Below are 13,706 nucleotides of genomic sequence, written 5' to 3'. Positions count from 1 at the left end.
GCGTACAGCAGCAAAGACCCAATGCAGCCAATAAATAAATACATAAATGCATAAATGAATAAAACCACACACGCATAGATGAAATTACTGAGAGAGTGAGAAAGAGGTAAGGACCAAGAAATGAGCCCTAGTGCTCTCCAATGTAAAAGGTGGGGAAAAGGAAGGATTCAGCAAAGGAAACTGAAAAGGAACAACCAGTGAGGGAGGAGAAAAACCAGGAGTGTGTGGAATTCCTGGGAGGCAAAGGAAAGAGTATTTCTAGGAAGAGGAAGTGATCAATTGTGTTGATGCCCCTAATGATAAAAATTAAAAACTGACCACTGTATTTAACAATGTGGAAGTTACCGGAAGCTCAACAAGAGTTGCTTCTATGGAATGATGGAGATGGAAGCCTTATTGGAATGAGTTTAAAAGATAATGGGAAGAAAGGACCTTTGCCATTAAGAGAACAGAGGAATGGAGCAATTGTTGCCAGAGTTAAGAGATGGTATTTTTAAGAAGGGAGAAATAACAGCATGTTTCTATGGTATTAGTAATAATCCAGCAAAGAGGAAAACTGATGACACAGGAGAGAGAGGGAAGGATTTCAGTGTACTTGAGTAGATGAGTGGGTATGCAATCTCATTCACAAACCAAGGCACAGAAGAGTGATTTATTCATGATTATACAACTATAAATGATAGAGCCTATATTTGAACCCAAGCCCCATGGTCTGCATTTCTCTACCACACCATAATGGAGAAGGCCTTGGTGTCGGTCACCTGTTATAACATGCCCGGCAAATGGTCATCAACCTCTGCCTAATTACATTATCTCAGAACATTCCTGATGTCATAGGCAATTCATTTCGACATATTGAATGTTTATCTAATATGTGTCAGGCACCAGGTTGGTGGGGATAGAGGAAGGAAGAATATAAAGGTGAATGACATACTTTCTCTAAGGAAACTTACAATTTGGTGAAGCTTAAATAACTAAGAGAAGACAAAATGAAATTAGTGTACTACTGGACAGTTCTAATGATGAAAGTATTTCCTCACACTGAGGCACACTCTAACTCTAGGCAACGTCTCCCAATTTGCTTCTAAGTCTGCCCTCTCCAGAAACAATGACTAGAGAATGTGGATGAATCACAAGTTCTTCTTACTGGCAGAAAACTGTTCCAACTATGATCCGGGAATAAACAACAGATCACAAGCCCCTAAGCATATATAAGGTAAAAGTAATGAAACCACCAACGTGAACTTATTTTATATCTTTATTTTCAACCCCACCTTTTGTAGAATGAAAGACAATTCATACTTAAGGTATTGAACTCAGTAGTGGGACTACTGCAGGGTTTTACAATATGGAGATAGTTCACATTCCAGAAAATTCTCAAACTTCTTCAATTCTCTTGACAAATGTTTTAAATATTTCAGAAGAATAATGCTTTTTGAGTACAAAAACATGAGTTCTATCCCTTAGCAAAATACCTTATGTGTGTATGTGTGTGACTTCTTTAGGTTATTATAATGCCTTGTCAGTTCTTTTTATTAAAACAGATATAATCTCCATTTCAAAGTCCTATGGACTTACAGAGAACAGAATTTGTGATCCAAGTATCTTTTTCTTTCTATCTAATAACTGAGAGCATTTGCATGAAAAAAAAAAAGCATTCTCTTCTATCTAAGGTATTCTTTAAGGAAACCAAATCTCCAATGTATTGGATCTGCAGCAACTAACTGTGAAGATAACTAAAGAAGAGCTAATATTTTGACGAAGAAAAGCATCAGGTGCAGGCAGACATAAGAAAGCCACAATCTATATATTTCCTAGGCCTGGAATTCCCATGTGCGCTCCTTTTAGCAAAAACCTATTCAGTCCAAGCCTTTGCAAATGTCAACTCCTTGGCAAGTCTTCCACTGCATCCCCATCCTCATCCTCACCTTACAGTTCCTTTGCTGCACTCTCATAGCATTTTGTAAACAACTCTATTGGAAACAACATTGAATTTACTGTCTCTAATTTACTTCCTTGAATTTACCCTTCTCCAAATCTGTGAGCTTCTTGAGGGGAGTGGGTTATTGTATCTTTTCTTTGTGTTCCCAGTGTACCACATAGTGCCTGGAACATGGAAGGTATTCGGTAAATGCTGATGGAATGAAGGAATGATGAATGAGTCAGTGAATGAATGAAATAAAATGGAAAAGCAAAAATAGAACTAAGGGTTAGGAATAAAAAGAGCAGTGAGGACTTCCCTGGTGGCGCAATGGTAGAGAATCCGCCTGCCAATGCAGGGGACACGGGTTCGAGCCCTGGTCCGGGAAGATCCCACATGCCGCGGAGCAACTAAGCCCGTGAGCCACAACTACTGAGCCTGTGTGCCACAACTACTGAAGCCCGCGTACCTAGAGCCCATGCTCCACAACGAGAGAAGCCACTGCAATGAGAAGCCTGCGCACTGCAACAAAGAGTAGCCCCTGCTTGCCACAACTAGAGAAAGCCCGCCCGCAGCAATGAAGACCCAACACAGCCAAAAATAAATAAATTAAATAAATAAATTTTTTTTAAAAAGAAAAAAAAAAGAGCAGTAAGTTTTAATAACTAAGAGGTTCCCTTATTTAGTCACACCCCTTCATTTTACAAAGGAGGAAATTGAAATATGTATTAGTTAAATGACTTGTCTAAACTAGTTACTGTCAGAAGCAAGGTTATAGAGCAACAAGTGTTTTAATCTCAACTAAGCCCCTGACCTTTTTTCATTATTATAACACTGACCACACTGTGTTGTCAGTCCTCCCATCACATCTAATTCCTTGAAGACAGTAATGATGTCTTATCTATCTCTAAACTATCCTTTGATTATGATGAAGGTAATGAATATAGCCCAAGGTACCATAGAAGTAACCTCAAAATTAGACATGTGGACTTACAATCCCCTTTAAAACAACTTGGCTATACTAATTTCCAGACTGCCAAAGATACCTGAGTGGGCTTTAGTGAAATAGTGAAACAACCCTGAGCTTTAGAACCAAACACAACTGAGTTTAAATCCCAACTCTGAAATTTACTGTGTGATATTAGGCATATTATTTAAATTTTTTGAACTCAGTTGCCTCATCTGCTACCCAGATCAGGAAAAAGGGGATATGGGGGGAGTCAAAGATGATTCTAAGTTATCTAAAATAAATGGTTGACTAGATGATGATTCTATTATCAAAAAATAGGGAGTAAAAGAAAACGAGGAGATTGGGGACTGGGAGGAAGGGAAGGACAAAAGATATTTAAGACATTAAATCTTTTGCAAGTAGGCACAAGTGGGCATTAAAAAGAGAGGGAAAGAGAGCTAAGATACTGAAAATTCTTGGTTGGAGATTTTTCCTTAGGAAACAAAGCCACTTCTGATCCTAAACTGTACAAAGACATAAAAGAGACTGGGGTAGGGGGGAAATGGAGAAAACAGATTGTTCAGTGAGGCCCTAGAGGGCAGAAATAGGATCAGAGAGTAAATGTTACAAGTAAATTTTGATTTGCCCCCAGGAAGAATGTTCCAGTAACATGAGGACCTGGTTATGGAGTCACTACATCTCGGAGGAAAGAGCTCTGCTTTGGAATCCTGGAAGCTTAAGTATCCCATTGTTTTACTTTGGAACAGTCATTTTAGCCCCCACTTCAGCTGTCTCATCTGCAAACTTCAGAACCAAAGATTTTATCCTTTTTGTTTGGATTCTGGTGCTTATTAGGACACTTCCTGTATCCCTGAGTGTAACAGAAGAAATTGATTCGTGACCATCAATGCATTTCACAATCAAATGGAGATGAATAAATGAGGATATAGCTCAGATCAAGAGGAGGAAACACCTTGTGTATAAGCCAGTTGATCCTCACACCCACCCTTATAATGCATAACTTAGAGAACACATGCATTTCGGTTTCTTCTCTGAGACCTTTCTTTCTTGTTTTTCTTTTCACTCTCCAAGGTCATGAGTTTACCTACGGGTGAATAAATTATGGTGGAAGAGCTTCTATAAATTATAATAGAATGGCTTTTAAATTGATTTGGACACCTTGAAATGTATGCCAAATTAGCTTGGCAAGGCAGCTATCTAACAGAAGGTAAGCTGTAGGCAAAATTCTCTAAACTATGTTTTCTCGTTATAATCTACACAAATTCTGTTTGGGGGTTCCAAAACACTATTCTGTCTGATTTAGGCAGTCAGATTTATTCTTTTTTTTTTTTTTTTTTTTTTTTGCAGTACATGGGCCCCTCACTGTTGTGGCCTCTCCTGTTGTGGAGCACAGGCTCCGGACGCGCAGGCTCAGCGGCCATGGCTCACGGGCCCAGCCGCTCCGCGGCATGTGGGATCTTCCCGGACAGGGGCACGAACCCGTGTCCCCTGCATCGACAGGCAGATTCTCAACCACTGTGCCACCAGAGAAGCCCTAGGCAGTCAGATTTAAATCCACTTTTTTCACAAGTAGACAAGTTGAGATGTGAAAATATGGTTTTAATAACTATTACTCAAATCACTTCTATGGTATCTATAAGGTACACGGTAAAGAGCAATTCCTAGTCCTAAGAAGACTTGTCTTCTAATCCTAGTCTGATAATTGCTGTGTGGCTTCATACAAGTCCCTTATTACCTTTATTTCCTCAGCTATATAATGCTAAATATGAAGTAAGAGAATGTGTACGAAAATCCTTTGAGAGGTCTAAACTGTTCTGCAGTGAACGACTTTATTACTAATGCATAATTCTTCTTTTCCTCGTTCTATTTATGTTGAAATGATGTCCTTAATATATCTTTGGGATAACCCATAATTCTCTCTTCCCTCCATCAGATTTGTTAATCAAATTGTGGGAGGCATTTTGCGAGAAAGGTAAAAGATTTAGTGAAAAAACTTGCTAAAGAAATAAAGCCAAAATGCCTCTGAAAAAGGTAAGCGTGCATTAAATGAAAAAAATCAAAGGCCTACATTTAATGTGTTCATAAGACAGATACTGCGTCTGTATTACTTTTCAAATTTGTCAGTTAAAATCAAAAGTAGTGGTGTAATAAGTTTAGTATTACTTTAATCAAAGCTGACAACCATGAAAACCATTTACTGTTGTATTTGATCCACTAATTTCAGATTAAATCTAAAACATTCAAGTTCCAATTGTTAACACTGACATGCCAACAAAAACCTTAAGGAAATCTTTTGTAGCTAGATTACACTGTTGTTATGCACTTACTTGAGAAAACAAAATATGTATGTAACTAAATCCTACTGTATCTCTACAATGGCTTCAATAAAACATACCCAGTCAGTCAAAAGTTGAATAAATTATACTATATAGCTTAATTTAAAATCTATGTTGTCATCCACTGAATTCTGATAACTATACTTTTCAATTTAGTGTATGTGGTTAGAGCACTGCCCAGCCTAAATGAGTCCAAGGTTGCATTTCTAGTCCTACAAGAGTCAGTTAATTTGAAAAGGAGAGAAAAAATGGACTAGATAAAATTGTGGGTGGACAGCCTGGGCAAAAAACTCCTTGAAATGCCATCTTCACAAATGAAGTACTGTAATACTCCAAACTACAGATAAATAGGAAAAAACCAAAAAGCTCTACCTAATCTAAATATAGAAACAGGGCATGTTGTGATCCAGTTAGGAAAAGGCTTTCCTCTCTATTGCTAAACCTAACACTTCCCAGAGCAGATCTTGTTCTAATGTGTGAATTTGAGCAAGTTGATTAAATTCTGAGCATGTTTCCTCAACTGTAAAATGACGATAATAACACTGACCTCCACAGGATAGTTGTGAGAATTACGGTAAACAGTGAATACAACTGTGTGGTGATAGATGTAAACTATATTTTTGGTGGTGAGCACACTGTAGAGTATATAGAAGCAGAAATATACTGTTGTACACATCAAACTTATATAATATTATAAGCAAAGTTACCTCAGTAAAAAAATAAATCTAAAATTTTAAATGAGGGAAAGTCAATGAATACAAGCTAACTACTAAGTGAAAGCAGCAATAGTATTAGCAGGAGCAGCACCTACGGCAGCCAGCGTTCTCATTCTGTCCTGATGCCTGTGTAGGTCTTTAGAGTAAAAACTAAGAGCGTTTTAAGAAGGAAAGGGTGATCAACTTTAGCCAGTGGTGGAGGAATATCAATGGCTTTTGAATTTGACAAGAAAGGAACTGCTGGCGACCCTGTTTTAAGGGAACATTTTCAAAGCAGAAAGGTGGGAATCCTCATTATAGGTGGCTAACAGAAAACACATGAAAAGAAAATGGAGGTAGCATGTATAAACCAGGGATTTTCAACATTCTGTATCCACCAATCACTATCATAGAGACATGATGATTTTTTTTAAATCGGGGAAGGACTGTTTCTAGGCTTTTTATTATAGTTCTCATTTATAGGACGTTTTAGGATTGAGAAAAATACTACTAACTGAGACTGTCTTGTTCCATGGTTCTAATTCACAAACATGAAAAATGTTCCATTACTGCTTGACAATATATAAAGCTATTATTATTTCCACAGAGCACTTTGATGATGAATTAAAAATTGGTAAGTACAGTGTGCAGGGGGAGGCCAGACATATCTCTAAGTAAATATGGAGATTGAAGGAGAATGAATTTTTAGTGATTGCGATGAAATGTAGTTTCATGCCAACTAGATTATTTCTATGCCATTGAGATCTACTGCTACAAGCTTCTCACTGATGACATAAAGGAGAAGAGAAAGTGGTTGAGACAAGAAGCAATAGGTCAAGCAATTACTTCCAAGTTGTAGAAGACTGCATGTTTTAAAGCAGATGGTAAGGGGCCAGCGAAAGGGAAGAGAACAAAGATACAGAACAAGGAGAAAAGCTTAGCAACAAAGTGCCTCACATATTAGGATAAGATTCAGTAATATTTGCACCTAGCATTTGTTGGGAACCATTATCATTTAAAAACTTTGTTAAGTCTCTGTTTTTTGTTGTTTGTTTGTTTTTTGCTGCACCGCGCAGCATGTGGGACCTCAGTTCCCCCGACCATGGATCAAACCTGTGGAGTCTTAACCACTGGACCACCAGGGAAGTCCCAGATCTCTGTCTTATACATAATAACAGCTAACAGTTATACTACAATTTAAATCTGATTTTTATTGGTGTCAATATAAATTATAAATTAGGTAGAAACATCATTTATCCACCTTTTAGACTTAAAATTTACCTTGAATTAATGTAGCTTCATAGTTTACAAAATCTTTCATATAATCCTCACAAAAACAAAGTGAATCTGCAGTTTTGTAATTCTCATTTTCAGATAGAGTAATGGAAGGCATGAAGGTTAAATGACTTGCAAACGAGGTTTTTAAAATTTTTCTTAAGTACAGAGTTGATTATGAAGAGTTATTCTTCTCAGAGAATTCTTAGGTTTTAGGTAGATAATTAAAAGTGTTGGACTTACTGACTAGCACTTAGTCTTCCATAAAATGTTTTGCATGCATTCAGAGTCCCTCTTTCTGTTTCCCCAAAGACCTGTGTCCTGATGTTGCTCCACTCTTGATCAAGCCTCCCAGAGGCAACATAATATCCATGCACAATTCTCATTTTCCCTCCTTATTCCCTAAACTTAACAACCTATTTCCCATTATTTTCAGAGCACTGTTAACTTACCTAATTCATTAATTTGCACTAAGATATCAGAACTAATAACAGTTGAACAAATTACCTCCTCTCAGATTTGCATTTTAACCTGGGCCTATTAAACTTTTTAATAATATGGGCATTTCTGACCCTCAGAACGGAGTCAAAGAAGCTTCGTCTTTCCTGGCATCCCATCACACCACCACAGCAAAAGCATACTTTATAGGCTTTTTTGTAGGAATAACCCTAATATTCATTACATGATCATATTGAACAAAATAATAAGGGGGAAAATATTCACAATAAGACTAGTTAAAATTATAATTCTTTTGTACAGTTTAATTTTGTGATTGGCTAATGATAATGGTAAAACCAGATTTAATCTTAATTCAATAAAATGTTATAGGCATAAGCAAGTAAATTAAATGTTTAAGCCATCCTTTAATACTATCATTGATTTTTAAGAAGAGATAATTTCATAGGTGTTTAATGGTGAATTTATACAAATTTCCTATGATCATTCTTGAGGCATTTTAGAGTTTTCATATAAACAGACAAAAGAAAGAAAACTTTATACTTGTTAAAAAAAACCTCCTTCATGTCACTTTTTTTTTTTCTGACTGACTCATCCTTCATTATTTTTCTAAAGATCAGGAGCCATATATTTAGTTTTGAAAATTAAGAAATCTATGTCAAGTGTCTTTTCTGCTTAGTTCTGTAAGTACTAGTTCCAGGATCATAGATAAAATGAAACAGATGGGGCTATCTCCTTTGCATACAATCGCCTTGCCCCTTAAAAATCTCCTGTGGAAATGTGGTTTTCTAGGACTTCATTAATCTCTGGTTAGCTGAGGAAAGGGAGGCTTACAGACACTATTTACAGACGGCTGAACCAATGATTATTATCGAGAGAGCCTTTGACCTGAAAGGAAGCAATCTTAAGATGGCAGAGAAAAGCAGGGTGATCATCCTAGTTCTTGCACATGAAGAATTGTTAGTTCTTTTTATTGTATGCATACATCCTGCATCTACAGTACATGGTTTCCTTTATATGATGCAGTACCTACTGCATTGACTGCTGTTCTCTATTCAGCTTTCTTTTTAACAACCCAGGAGCAACACTGCAGGATTTTAATTTCCAAATGGCTTGGGAAGATGTAAATAATAATACAAACAACTATGGTTAACCACCTATGCTTTTCTTATTCGACTTTTTTTTTTTTAAGAAGTGGGCTTAAAGAAAGGTACACGATATAAAATAAAATTTAGGTACCTCAATTATCTTCCCTCATGAACGATTACTAGTATCTTTTTGGCATGGTTTATTAAACTTTAAAAGTTAAAATTTCCACCCCTAATGTTTTTCCTTTCCCTTCTCTCTCTCTGCTTTTCCAGATCCTTTTTCCCCCTGCTGTAAGAAAGAGAGACTAAAACTTTGTTCTGCATGTTTCTCATGCCATTAATTACAGAGTACTGTAATTAATCTGAAACTTAACAGTATTTATCCTCCAACTATTACTTTAGTACAGAAGTAAAACTCAATTCAAAGGATTATAAATATGAACAAAACTCAGTTCTTGACCTCAAGGAACTTTACAGGGTGGTAATAATCCTAAGAGAAATAATAATGATAAATACATTTACTTTTCTCTTTACACATAAGGAAGGGTTTACACATGCAAAACTGCATCTGATATTTAATACATCCTTGTAAGAAAGACAGGATACTATTTTCCCAACATTACAGAGGAGATAGAGATAAAACATGCAACATATGTAAAGAAGTAAAAATAACTAAATTCATACACTGTGATTATAAATAAATGTTATATAGTTATATAGTTATCTATGTGTGTATATATATATATGTCCACTTGCACATGGATTTTTTTCAATAAATAAGTACCACTGTACTACAGGGCCCATGGTTGGTTGAATCTGTGGATGTGGAGGAACTGTAGGATATGGAGCACTGACTGTAAAGTTACACTTGGATTTTTGACTGTGGGGAGGGGTCGCCACTCCTAACCCTCACCTTTTTCAAGGGTCAACTGTACACACACACACACACACACACACACACACACACACACACCATAGCTTATACTTGGAAAGGTGTCTTGGCTTAAGAAAATATTTATCCCATTAATCTGCTACAATGCTTAAAATTTCATTTTAGAAACTCCATACTCTGGTATCTACAAGAAGTCCATTAGAACACAGACCTAAATAGAGAGAAATGCAAAAAACATTACTAGATGCTAATAATTTACAAATGGGTCAATTTACTACATGATAATTGGGCTCCTTAGGAAAATGGAAGGTTGCGATAACAGTCCTAGAACAAAATGGGGAGAGTTTTGATGGGAGGAAAGAGAGAAAGGCCTTGATAGATTGAGGTAAAGCCCTGGGCACAAGCAGCCTGAGGATCCCTGAAAAACTGAGTATGGTGGAGGTGGTGAGGATGTTAAAAGGACAGAGACATTCACTAGCTTCACAATTTTTCTTCCATTAATGCCAAAACCCTGGGCTCAGTTTCAGTTTCCAGTAGGCCTACATTGGTAATTCACCTCCAAGGTACAAGTTTCCCTCACAGACCTCTAAATAAACACTTAATGGTCCTTTAAAATTAAATCAGCTTTGGTACCACCTACTTCTCAACTTGCACTTACCTCCCCTATCTGCCACCATCCTCGTTCTTTCCTTTTTTTTTAAAAAAAAAGGCTAGTTCTAAAGCCATTTTTTCTGTTCTCTTTCCTCTCTATTCACTTACTGAAGGCAAATCTTGCCATCGGCGGTTCTGTTTTCAACACTATTCTCAACTTCTTTCTCACGTATCTGCTACAGATTTAAGGTTCTTTGGATCATTCATTTAAAAAAAATTCAACTGCACTGTGTTGCTGCATGTTAATCAAACTTTAGGCCTGAGCTTTTCAGTATTCTTTTTACCTCCTTCCTCCATTCAATCCTTCATCTCCCTGTAACATTTAAAAGAAGGCTGTGGATTTTTCAGTGCCTAGCATGGTGCCAGGCACATAGGTACTCAAAAAATATTTGTCATAAGTTATAACTTTATACAACTTTAAAGTTGGATAGGAACATTCAGTATGTAAAATTCTGAAAATCCTTGCAAGTGGCTTCCTCAAAGCTAACAAGCTCATAAATTCTTCATTTGTCTACAATTAGGATTCCTCTGTTATTTCTCAGATTCATGAAAGACTGGACTAGAAAATTCTAAAAATCAAAGCATAAAAAGCAACTCTAAAGTTTAAAAAATTTGCAGTGTGTTGTGTCTTCCTTTAATTCATTCACACCTTCTTAGAAGAAGGTGTGAATGTGTTGTGTTGCATCCACTTCAGAAGAAGCTGGATAGGGCCTCAGAATTGAGTATTTGAGTTAAATTAAAATTAAATTTTAATCTTGTTTAGGAAACTGTCTGCTTACCTTGGGAAAGGGGCAAATTGCCATTTCTTCCCATATGGAGACTGTGGAAACAAGGGAAACCCCTACACATCTTTTCCACAATCCCGTATTATTCTAGGGAACTTCTAATTTTGTTAATTCATTAAACATTTTAAGAGCATTTTCGGCCAGCACTGTGCTCAGTAAGGTATACGAATGGAGCAAGTGCATAGTCCTTGCCCCTGAAGTTACAATGCAAAGAGAGAGAACCAGGCGGGGAACTCAGAACAAAAGCTGTGACTGCATAATAATGTACTAGTGGGGGTAGGGGATGGGGAATCTGGAAGCCCAGTTGTTACTAGGAAAGTGGTTTCCAGAAGGTGAGAGCTTTTAGGCCAGCTCCGAAAGAGGCTGATTGTAATGATTTGCAGGAGTGAAAGTTGGAGGGCCTTCTACTTAGGAGATAAACATCTGCCCTGATTTAAAGGTGGGAAGTGCCTGAAGTGAGGGAGAAGGTAAGGAGACTGACTTCCTAGCAGTCAAAAGGCTGATTTGGGGAAAGGCTGATTTTGAGGATGTAATAGGCAAGTTTGGGGAAGTCAGTTGATGAAGGTGGGAAGGGACTGAGATTTTTTTCGTCGTTGTTAAATAAAAAACTTAGATCTGACGTGGTGGTAAAAAACAAATAGGGAAATTACATGAGAAGAATGATTTCATGACAGCTATGTAAAAATGAGATATCCCGGAGGTCAGGTCCCGGAGCTCAGGAAACAAGCTAATACATCATAATTTAGGCCTAGGTTGTTAAGACCTGGAATAAAATGGTAGCTGAGGAAATTTGCAAAGTTAAATAAATGGTAGTAATAATAAAGAAAAGGCTATGCTACAAACTATCCAGTTACTACTCTTTAATTATCAACGCAATTAACAATGATCTCCAGATAATTTATCTCCAGTTCCCCCTTCCTACCCAGCACCTCTCCCTAGCTTACACCTTTGTATCAAAGACATTTTATTCAGGACATCCTCTTCAGTACCCTCCACCTCTGCCTGTTCAGCTTGCCTTTGCTTCATCTTCTCATTTCACCTCCTCCTCTTCATTTAGTCAAATCATTTTAGTCCTTAAAAGACCCAGCCACCCTTCCCTTGAAGCCATTTATGATCTCAGAAAATTCTTTCTGAAATTCTGTCTGCTAGTCACTTTGACCACTTGCAACTTATTTTCTGATTAGAATTTTTGACTATTGATGGTCTTCATTCTAATTAATTCTAAGTTTTTTAAAAAAATTATGATCATTGTAGAAAATAAAAATCACTTGTAGTCTCACCACCATTATTAAAATGTTGATGTATTCCTTCCAAATGTTGCTGAATGTGAATAATTTATACATATTTTAAAATACAGTATATACATCTTTGCATCTTGCTTTTAGTTTCTACTTTCAGTTATTTTAGAGGCTCCTAGAATCCAAGCAGTTCTACTCAGAGTCTTGCAAAGACCCATGTTACTGCTGCTTCTCTGTAACTCAGCTGCTACTCCCTACATCCTCTGATTATCCGTGATTTCTGCTTCCTTGTGGTTCTTGCTGCCTGGTGTTCACCACTTGCCTATCCAGTGCACCTTTCAACCATTATTCAATCCACTTCAACCCCTCTTTCTCCTTGAACAGTGTTTGAGTAGAGCTTTAACAAGCTTTCTACAGATCTACTGCCCTTGGGTCTATTATCCATGCCAGTCCACAAACTGCTGCAAAGAGGGAGAAGGGGTCATGTGGTGCCATACGATAATTTTTGAAGGAAACTTTTAGAGGAATGGGAATGGCAGATACAGTTGTCTTGACCTATATTCCTTCATTTCTTACTTTTTGAAAATAAGATTTTTGATGACTCTATAATACTCTGTCCTGTGACTATTCCAGATGTACCTAACCATTCCAATAGTAATGAACAGTTAGCGCGTTTCTGATTTTCACTATTCTAAATAACAGTGAAATGAATAGCCTTCTAAGCTGCCTGAGTCTCAGGTAAAAACTCTTTGGATTTCTAAAAGTTGAATTACCACATCAGAGGTGGCACTCTCGATAGAGTTTGCCAAACAAACTTCCAGAAGGGTTTTATGACATTAAAATACGAGCAAGGATTTTGACTTTTGTTATATTTTGCTTTCTAGGAACCACAGGGAAATCTATACTGTATGCTAGAAATACTTAATTGGAAGACGTATTTGCTCTCATGTAATGAATTTAGTGCACTTTAGAAATGAAGGTGGTATAGGGAAGATTACAAGACAGCAGTTTGTATCTTGAGTGGCAGGAATACACTGGGGACAGACTTGAATTGGAAAGAATTATTATGCACTTCAGTACATAGAAAAAAAGAATGAAAGGCATATTAAACTATACAAATTCATTCTTTATCTTTAACCTTTATGTGCATAACTACATTTTATGCAGTTGAACCTTCATGTACATATTTGGTACTTTTTCAAGTATTAATTGATAAGGCTATTGCCATTTTGTGATCTGTGTAAGAATTCCTGAGGCCAATATGACAGAAACTAATTAGCTATTTCCTTTTGGATCGATTTTTTTTTTCCCTTCAAATTTTTGTTGTTTGGATAATATGCTATGAATAGCTTTGTGCACTCATTTTTTTAAACGTCATATCATTGAGAGATATTCCCCA

Source organism: Kogia breviceps, chromosome 12, assembly GCF_026419965.1.
Source record: "Kogia breviceps isolate mKogBre1 chromosome 12, mKogBre1 haplotype 1, whole genome shotgun sequence".
Taxonomy (NCBI): Eukaryota; Metazoa; Chordata; class Mammalia; order Artiodactyla; family Physeteridae; genus Kogia; species Kogia breviceps.
The sequence above is the reverse complement of the archived record's forward strand: the minus strand, read 5'-3'. Positions refer to the sequence as shown.